Genomic DNA, 7,638 nt, shown 5'->3' on the forward strand with positions numbered 1-7,638 from the left:
TGGTAAGTCTGTTGGAAGGAAACAATGTGGCAGAAAACGCTGTACAACGAGAAGAGGAGACCGGACCCTGAGGAAGATTGTGGAGAAGGACCGATTCCAGACCTTGGGGAACCTGAGGAAGCAGTGGACTGAGTCTGGTGTGGAAACATCCAGAGCCACCGTGCACAGGCGTGTGCAGGAAATGGGCTACAGGTGCCGCATTCCCCAGGTTAAAGCCACTTTTGAGCTACAGAGAAGCAGCACTGGACTGTTGCTAAGTGGTCCCAAGTACTTTTTTCTGATGAAAGCAAATTTTGCATGTCATTCGGAAATCAAGGTGCCAGAGTCTGGAGGAAGACTGGGGAGAAGGAAATGCCAAAATGCCTGAAGTCCAGTGTCAAGTACCCACAGTCAGTGATGGTGTGGGGTGCCATGTCAGCTGCTGGTGTTGGTCCACTGTGTTTCATCAAGGGCAGGGTCAATGCAGCTAGCTATCAGGAGATTTTGGAGCACTTCATGCTTCCATCGGCTGAAATGCTTTATGGAGATGAAGATTTCATTTTTCAGCACGACCTGGCACCTGCTCACAGTGCCAAAACCACTGGTAAATGGTTTACTGACCATGGTATTACTGTGCTCAATTGGCCTGCCAACTCTCCTGACCTGAACCCCATAGAGAATCTGTGGGATATTGTGAAGAGAAAGTTGAGAGACGCAAGACCCAACACTCTGGATGAGCTTAAGGCCGCTATTGAAGCATCCTGGGCCTCCATAACATCTCAGCAGTGTCACAGGCTGATTGCCTCCATGCCACGCCGCATTGAAGCAGTCATTTCTGCCAAAGGATTCCTGACCAAGTATTGAGTGCATAACTGAACATTATTATTTGTTGGTTTTTTTGTTTGTTATTAAAAAACACTTTTATTTGATTGGATGGGTGAAATATGCTAATTTATTGAGACAGGTTTTTTGGGTTATTAGGAGTTGTATGCCAAAATCATCTGTATTAAAAGAATAAAAGACCTGACAAATTTCAGTTGGTGGATAATGAATCTATAATATATGAAAGTTTAATTGTAATCATTACATTATGGTAAATAATGAAATTTAACACTATATGCTAATTTTTTGAGAAGGACCTGTACCCATCACTGGGATGTTCTGATTTCAGTCACTGGTCAAAGTGTCAAGCGTGTATTAGAAACTCGGTGGAGTGCACGGGGAGATGCTGTGAGTGCAGTGAAAAAAAATTACCCGTATATACTCGAGTATAAGCCGACCCGAGTATAAGCCGACCCCCCTAATTTTGCCACAAAAAACTGGGAAAACTTATTGACTCGAGTATAAGCCTAGGGTGGAAATGCAGCATTTACCGGTGAATTTCAAAAATAAAAATAGATCATTATTTCCCCATAGCTGTGCCATATAGTGCTCTGCGGCGTTCATATTTTCCCATAGCTGTGCCATATAGTGCTCTGCACCGTTCATATTTCCCCATAGCTGTGCCCCATACTGTGCTCTGCACCGTTCATTTTGTCCCATAGCTGTGCCCCATATACAATGCTCTGCACCGTTCATTTTGTCCCATAGCTGTGCCCCATATATGCTCTGCACCGTTCATTGTGCCCCATATATGCTCTGCACCGTTCATTGTGCCCCATATATGCTCTGCACCGTTCATTGTGCCCCATATATGCTCTGCACCGTTCATTGTGCCCCATATATGCTCTGCACCGTTCATTGTGCCCCATATATGCTCTGCACCGTTCATTTTGTCCCATAGATGCTCCACATAAATCTGTGCCGCCGCTGCTGCTGCAATAAAAAAAACAAAAAAAAACACATACTCACCTTTCTTGCTTGCAGCTCCCGGCGTCCGGTCCTGGCGCCTCCATCTTCCCGGCGTCTCTGCTCTGACTGATCAGGCAGAGGGCGCCGCGCACACTATATGCGTCATCGCGCCCTCTGACCTGAACAGTCAGAGCGCAGACGCCGGGAAGATGGAGGCGCCGGGAAGATGGAGCGACGCCCGGCGGCTGGAACGCGGACAGGTGAATATAAAATACTTAACTAGTCCCAGCGATCCTGACGCTCCCTCTGCCTGTCACAGCTGTCTTCGGTGCCGCAGGCTCTTTCTCTATCAGCGGTCACCGGCACCGCTGATTAGAGAAATGAATAGGCGGCTCCACCCCTATGGGAGGTGGAGCCGCCTATTCATTTTTCTAATGAGCGGTCCCACGTGACCGCTGAAGAGGGGAAGAAGCTGCAGCACAGAAGACCGTGGGACGGCAGGGACAGCGTCAGGATCGCTGGGACTAGGTAAGTATACCTCAGCGCCCTCTCCCCCTCACCCGCCGACCCCACCGCTACCGTGACTCGAGTATAAGCCGAGAGGGGCACTTTCAGCCCAAAAATTTGGGCTGAAAATCTCGGCTTATACTCGAGTATATACGGTACTCCAAAATTTTACAGGCTGTAGAACATTTAACTGGTGAAGAAGAAAATAGAGTTACCAGGTCAGATGCTGGCGTGTTGCTTGTTGCATTACAATCTTTTTCCTTCCTGTGCTTTCTTGGCCTGTGGGAATCTGTGCTTAAAGAAATTAATGACACACAGGTCTACCTACAGACCAAAGGATTAAATATCCAACAATGTGACATAAAACTTGGAGTATTAAAAGCATTTTTAACAGAAAACAGAGAGGAATTAGTTAAGCATTCAGTAGCTTATGCAAAAGAAATTTGTGAAGATTTGGGAATAGATATGGATCGCCGCTCTAGAAAGGAGAAAAGGATGGCAGGTGAAGAATCGCAAGACGCTGCATTGCCATATGAAACGGAGTTGATGAGAGAAATGTACCTTTCGTTGGACAGAGTGATCCAGGAAATCACAACAAGATTTCAACAGCTTCATGCTCTTGCTGAAAAATATGCCTTCCTTACTCCATCACACCTTTTGGACGAGAAGTATGAGTGCCAGCTAAATCAAGATCACGATATTAATAAGGAAGAGTTCCTCATTGAGAGAAAAAGGCTTAAGTTTTCTTTATGTTGCTGTTACACAAGACAAAAAAGAGACATGGAAGGAGGACAGTCTACTTGAACTGTTGCAGTTTATTGTAAAATACAGTCTAGAGAACTCAGTTCCAAATATTGTCATACTCCTTCGCATTTTTCTTACTATTGCTGTAAGTGTTGCTACTTGTGAGAGGAGTTTTTCAAAGTTAAAGCTGATTAAAAATTACCTAAGATCCACAATGAGCGCCATGCGTTTAGGAAATATGGCCATTCTGTCTATTGAACATCAGCTGAGTGAAGAAATAGACTTTGATGATGCTGTCAACGATTTTGCAAACAGAAAGGCAAGAAAAGTAAAATTCTACAACATTTGAAATCAACTTTACTCCCAAAGTGACAGTTTAAAGTTTCAGTTAAACAATAAAGAGTTTTGTTTCTCTGCGTGTTGTCCTGACTATTTTTGGTAACCTTTGTGTGTATTAAGCCGGGGGGGAAACAAAACTCGGGAACAGCCCCGGGGTAAGGCGAGTATCTGTGGTGGCGAGCGATGATCACAGCCTGTTAATATTACAGTACAGGCTGTCATCACTGCTCGCCGCCAACTTGTTGAGGGTACACAGAAGACAGTGCTGCGTGAGAGTGCAAGGGAGGTAAGCAGAAGATTTGTATTCTTCTTTTGCATTGAAGGGACTTATACCATGATGGGGACCATATACTAGGATGGGGCCATTTACCAGGATGGAGTAACATATACCAGAATGCACTATGGGGCCATTGTACAGAAGGCTTGGCGACTCTGATGAGCGGTGTAGTTACTTACTGGCATCACCACTAATCACAGCCTATGGTGCTTTGGTCTCTGAATGAGGCTCTATTATTTATTAGGCTAAACATCCTTTAGTATCACATGAAAGTCAATAAAGGGTGCAAGTTTATTATACAGTATGTAGAGGGCTTGTGACATATCTACAGGACATCTGTGTATTCTATTTATCTATTCTGTTATTACACCACTGCTCTAATTAACGTGGACAGAACAGGGTTACACATTTCTAATGGAGCAGTGGTGTAACTGTGACACCACTCTATTCACTTCTATGGGAACAGTGATGTAATATGTGACCCCTACTCAGTCCAGTTTTACATGATCAGTGGTGTAATGTGCGAATCTGCTCCGTCCATTTCTATTGGAGCAGTGGTCCAATGTGTAACCCTGCTGTCTACTTCTATGGGAGTGGTAATATAGTGGACATAGCGGGGTCACACATTACACCACTGCTCACATAAAAGTGGACGGAACAGATTCAAGACACCACTGCTGTGACCCCCCGGTCCGCTTCTAATGTTAATGTAATGTTTAACACCGTGAATCCTTCTGGATATTTAGACTACAGTCTAGAGTGCCGCTAGGTTTAAATAAACGGCTGGATTTTATATTGCAGCTAGACTAATTTTTCTGGGTATATAGACTCTGTAAGAATGAACCCTATGCGATTTTTTTCGTTAGTCGTAATTAATTCCAGTCTTTCCAGAAGGTTTTCATACTAACAAATTTACCATCATAGTTTCGTATATAGGCTTTACTATTGTCATTTCTGCTAAAGTTACTGTTTCACTTTTGTGAAAGTTCTTGCGTTTGTAACTAAAAGAGCCACCTTGTGAAGCACTAATGCTGCATTCTGTCAACGCTAAAATAATTTTTTTTATAATTTGTCCTGGGGGCATGTCTTTTCCCCCGGACACAAACGCCTCCCAGCCGTCAACTCAATACTCTGCGCACCGGGCTCTGCCTTCATTAACGTCCCACTGGGGCTCCCGGATTTACCGCCTTGTCAGTGACCACTGCGGTGCGTCCCTCGCTTCCCAGACGACCTTCCGCAGTCGGAGCAGCAGCCGCAACAGCGACCACTTTGAGGAAGTCAACACGCAGCAGTCGCCCATGTGTTCTGCTGCGGCCCCGGCGCTGTAAGTTTTTTTTCAGGCATGCGCAGTTTGCGCTGCCCTTCGAACTTACAGGGCATATAAATGCAGCCTTCCAGCACAAGCAATAAGTGGCACGTAATCAATGAACATAAGCAGAATTCTAGTTTATTAAAATGGTTCATTGCTTGCATAATATGGGCTGCTTGGTTTACGAGTGACCGCTTTCTTCAGAATAACATTACAGAATCAGACATGCAGTTGTAGGCATTAGGATTTCATACAATGGCGGATCACACAGCACAAACTTTCACAAGTACTCACACATTACCAGCCTTGCTTCCACGTATTCTAGTATTACTAGGGAGCCGGTGAAAAAAACCGGTGAAAAAATGGCTCTTAAATTATTACATTTGCCACCCAAAAAATATACAAACAAAATATGCCAACAATGAACAAGAAAAACAAACAAAACAATAGAAATTGTGCCTTTTGTGCTTCTGTTTTAGTTGGTTAAAGGGACTCTGTCACCTGAATTTGGAGGGAACAATCTTCAGCCATAGGGGCGGGGTTTTTGGGTGTTTGATTCCTTGCCTTGTGCAGGCATGTAATACGGAGGACAGGGAATGAACTTCAATCCAATATTGCAGGCAGCATGCAGCCAGTGGGTAAGGAAAGGGTGAATCAAACACCCAAAAACCCCGCCCCTATGGCTGAAGATTGTTCCCTCCAAATTCAGGTGAAAGAGTCCCTTTAATGTGGATGGACATTAGAAATGGCCCCCCTGGGTGTTAGGGGTTTGCACACAGATAGGCGACTACTCATCTCAGTCAGTAGACTCCTTAATAAGAGCTAAAACATACTGTAGTTACAAAGGCGGAGTGCTTACACTAGTAAACATAGCGGATAAAGAAGTCTGCAGCATTTAGGCAAACATAAGGAATTACTTTACGACCCGTCTATCTACACCTGATTGGAATAGAGCCACAATTCAGCCGTTCTTTGCTAGATCCAGTAACAATGTACTTCCAGTAAGGCGTTACCTCATCAATGATGGTGGAGACATACAGCTACGATAGACCATTAGTGTCCGACATGGCCTATGCCCCCATGCAGAACACATGGTTATACACAGTGAATGGCAAGGAAGACATTTATGAATTTTGCCAGCCATTATTTTTTACACTCAGAAGGATTAGATGGCATAGAATGGCTGTAAGAACATCTGAAATAACAATACAAAAAAAACAACCTCCTGATCAGATGAAAAAAAATGAGATTGGTCAGGTATTGTCTTCCTAATTTACTCAAAAAAAAAGAAGAGACAGGCCAAATCTGGTTAGAGACCACTACATGCCCTAGCACATGTACTGGCATCCTCTTGTGACAATGTCCTCACCGACTTACTACAACTGCTTTAAATAGGAAACCATGCATTTACTTATTTGTGCTTTATTTAGTGCATAACACAGGTTCTTGTCACAGATCTGCTCTCTTCATGACTGAATATACTTTATAGTCTAAATAATTGTGTGAATAACATTAGCTACTCAATGTTTGGAGTAATAACTGAGTACATCTTCAGAGAATCCCCAAATTATTGTGTAGATGTTAAATGCCCAGTTTAAAGAGAAACCTATCATCTTCTTATATTGCATGTCATCCATTTACATAGCACAGCCTAGTAAAAGGAACTGAAGCTGTCTGGGTATGATTAGACAACTGGGCAGGGTTCTCTTGATGAAATCGGTATTCTCATGTTATTAAATTGCACTAAGGCCAGGTTCACATTACGTTAAAGCAGCCCGTTCAACACATGCGTTAAACGGACTGTGTTAAACGCAAGTGCCGACATGCCATCAGATAGAGCTAGCAGTTGCTCTTTCTGAGGTAGCGGTGACGGGCCCGGAAACGCTGCAGCCCGCGTCCGAGGGTCTGTCACCCAATGACGGCACATCGCTAGCGCACACCCATTTTGGCATGCGTTGGCGATGTGCCCGAAATAGGGCTCAATGGCAGCGTTAACGGACCGCGGTGTAATGCAGTCCGTCTAACGGACTGCTTAAACGTAATGTAAACCCAGCCTAAAGGTTAAACAGCATAAAAATAAGCCATGTTGCAATTTACTTGCTCTCTGTCAGCTGTTAAGGCCCCTTCACATTAAGCGACGCTGCAGCGATACCGACAACGATCCGGATCGCTGCAGCGTCGCTGTTTGGTCGCTGGAGAGCGGTCACACAGACAGCTCTCCAGCGACCAACGATCCCGAGGTCCCCGGGTAACCAGGGTAAACATCGGGTTACTAAGTGCAGGGCCGCGCTTAGTAACCCGATGTTTACCCTGGTTACCAGCGTAAAAGTAAAAAAAAAACAAACACTACATACTTACCTACCGCTGTCTGTCCCCTGCGCTCTGCTTCTCTGCACTCCTCCTGCACTGGCTGTGAGCACAGCGGCCGGAAAGCAGAGCGGTGACGTCACCGCTCTGCTTTCCGGCTGACCGACGCTCACAGTCAGTGCAGGAGGAGTGCAGAGCAGAGTGCCGGGGACAGACCGCGGTAGGTAAGTATGTAGTGTTTTTTTTTTTTTACTTTTGCGCTGGTAACCAGGGTAAACATCGGGTTACTAAGCGCGGCCCTGCACTTAGTAACCCAATGTTTACCCTGGTTACCAGTGAAGACATCGCTGGATCGGTGTCACACACGCCGATCCAGCGATGTCCA

The 7,638-nt window shown here is 44.9% G+C and overlaps 1 long non-coding RNA gene across 1 annotated transcript; it reads right to left on the reverse strand.

The window, feature by feature from the left end:
• Positions 1 to 1,155: 1,155 nt before the first annotated feature.
• Positions 1,156 to 7,237, reverse strand: LOC138642397 (uncharacterized). The gene is made up of 3 exons (XR_011314040.1): positions 2,839 to 7,237; positions 2,493 to 2,566; positions 1,156 to 1,207 (listed from the first exon to the last, which is right to left on the reverse strand). It is a non-coding gene; the product is annotated as an uncharacterized lncRNA (long non-coding RNA).
• Between the last annotated feature and the right edge of the window lie 401 nt (positions 7,238 to 7,638).

This window comes from Ranitomeya imitator, chromosome 6 (assembly GCF_032444005.1).
Source record: "Ranitomeya imitator isolate aRanImi1 chromosome 6, aRanImi1.pri, whole genome shotgun sequence".
Taxonomy (NCBI): Eukaryota; Metazoa; Chordata; class Amphibia; order Anura; family Dendrobatidae; genus Ranitomeya; species Ranitomeya imitator.